Source organism: Megascapheus bottae, chromosome X (assembly GCF_031878675.1).
Source record: "Megascapheus bottae isolate mThoBot1 chromosome X, mThoBot2.hap1, whole genome shotgun sequence".
Taxonomy (NCBI): domain Eukaryota; kingdom Metazoa; phylum Chordata; class Mammalia; order Rodentia; family Geomyidae; genus Megascapheus; species Megascapheus bottae.
The window spans coordinates 27109509-27111782 of record NC_143547.1 but is presented as its reverse complement, the minus strand read 5'-3'; the positions used below and the strand labels follow the sequence as shown (position 1 = coordinate 27111782).

The following is a 2274-nucleotide window of genomic DNA, read 5'->3' as shown; positions in this document are numbered from 1 at the left end:
TGAATAGTTGTGCAAAGGAGTTTCCATTTAACAAAGCAGTTTATGAATACAATGTATCTTGAACAATGTCACCTAGCCCTCCAAATCCACCCCTTTCCTCAATTTTCTTAGTTTTGCATGCTTTCAATTTGATTTTGAAAGGTTGTATCAGGACCCGAGCGGCCCAGGAGGAAATCGTGAGCCAGCTGCTGGGAGACTCATAAACCAGATGATACTATCAAGGAAAACTTAATTTTTGATATCATAACCAGAAAAATTGACCAACTTCTGGAAACAGATAGGAAAATCTTTGAACATGGATCAACGTATGTTGGAATTAATGCTGCTTTCTGTGGCCTAATAGCTAGCAGTCTTTTCTGATGTATCTTGCATGTGACAAAGGCTCCAGTGGCATCGGGCTTACCAATGGCCGTGATCCCATTTGTGACAGCTAATTTTTCTTACAAATGTTTTGTCAGTTTACCTTTGATTACAGGTGATCTGAGTTGTGAAACCTGTACTGTGACACGGGGTGGACTGGTTGGTTTCATTGTGGGTAGTCTGTACCCTATTTTCTTGGCTATTCCTATGAATGGTAGTCTAGAAGCCAGGTATGGATCAGCAGTGCTACCAGATAAAGCAAACTTCTTAACTTACTGGATCCGGATTTCTAAGCCTGTCTTTAGAAAGATGCGCTTTCCCATTTTATTTCAGACTGTATTTGCAGCATACCTTGGATCTAGACAATATAAGCTACTCATAAAGGCTCTTCAGTTACCTGAACCTGACCTACAAATGACTTAGAACAAATAAAATGAATTGGTGAAAATATTTGATTTTGAATTTCATGAATACATTTTCCTCCCCTTTCTCTGGTCATTCATCTACCATCCCTAAGTTTTTCCCTACTACTAATCATATTGCCATTGGCTGGCCAAGGAAGCACAGTAATATTTGTCTTCCTGAGATTCTGAAGATATTTATTTTAGTTACTAAAGTGAAAAGGAACCACTCCAACAAATCCTCCCCAGAAATAGAATAATTGGGGAAGGAGGGATTTAAGTATAATTATCTTAAATTCCTTTAAATCACTCTGTTATTTGCAGAACAGTTTGAAGCTATATCCAAGCTCACTTGTATTATTAATACATGTGCTAGAATATTACTGTGTGTGCCTGTGAATGCTTGAGTTCCTTTAATATTCCCACCATCAGAGAAATTTTCTGGGCACTCATAAGGAGTCATCTTGAAGTTTTACCATACATGTTTTCCCTCATTCCCACTACATTGGGTTAGGGGACACCTGCTATGAGACTTCAGCATATCTGATACTTTCCTACTCACATTGTGGGCTCCTTGGGGAGAGAAATGTAACTGCTCGCCACTGTGCATAATAACTGGGCTTTAAGTATAAGTGACCTTCATATTTTGTGAAAGAATGAAATTTCTGCCCCTCTCCCAAACAATAGGTTCTCTTGAGATCATGAATCTTGCCACTCAAAGTAGATTTTTTTAACCTCAGCTACCCAATTCATGACTATCAATAAAGGAATGACTTGGCTGGGGTGGTATATGCCGATAGAAGGAGGTAGGAAGATCATGAATTCAATACCAGATTGGACTAAACCTTGCTGGGCACTGGGTGGCTCATGCTTATAATCCTAGCTATTCAGGAGACTGAGATCTGAGGATTGCAGTTCAAAGCCAGCCTGGGTAGTAACATCTATGAGACTTCTTGTCTTTCAGTGGTTAACACCAAAAAGCCGGAAATGATAAGAGTTCTGTTCTTGAGCAAAAGAACTAGATTCTGAGTTCAAGCCCTAGGACCAGCACAATAAAAAGGAATGAATGTTTTTGTATGGCTAACAAAGGTACTCACATATTCATCTACAGGCAGTCACTGAAGTACCATGGTTCAACTTAAGATTTCCTGATTTTACAACAATATGAAAATTATACACATTCAGTAGAAATTGTACTTCAAATTTTGAATTTGATCTTTTCCTGGGATGCCACCTGGTGGCACTTAGATACAGTACCCAAGCACCCTGCCATTACATGGAGAAACCACTGAGACTCTACAGGACTGTAGAGCTAGGTATGCAGCAGGGTAGCTGTATTAACTGTATTTTCCACTTTGAATATTATCAATTTACAATGGGCTCATCAAGGGATTTAACATCATTGCAAGTCAAATACATCTTTATTTATTTCGAAACTATTTATGGAACTAGGTGTGAGACTTATGACAAGCGCTAGATGTAGAAGAGTGATCAAAACTAGAAAAGGCCCTTG

General features: G+C 38.9%; 1 pseudogene; it reads left to right on the top strand.

Moving 5' to 3' along the window:
* The first annotated feature begins 390 nt into the window (after nucleotides 1-390).
* Nucleotides 391-783, top strand: LOC150040637 (transmembrane protein 126A pseudogene; annotated as a pseudogene).
* The last annotated feature ends 1491 nt before the right edge of the window (nucleotides 784-2274 follow it).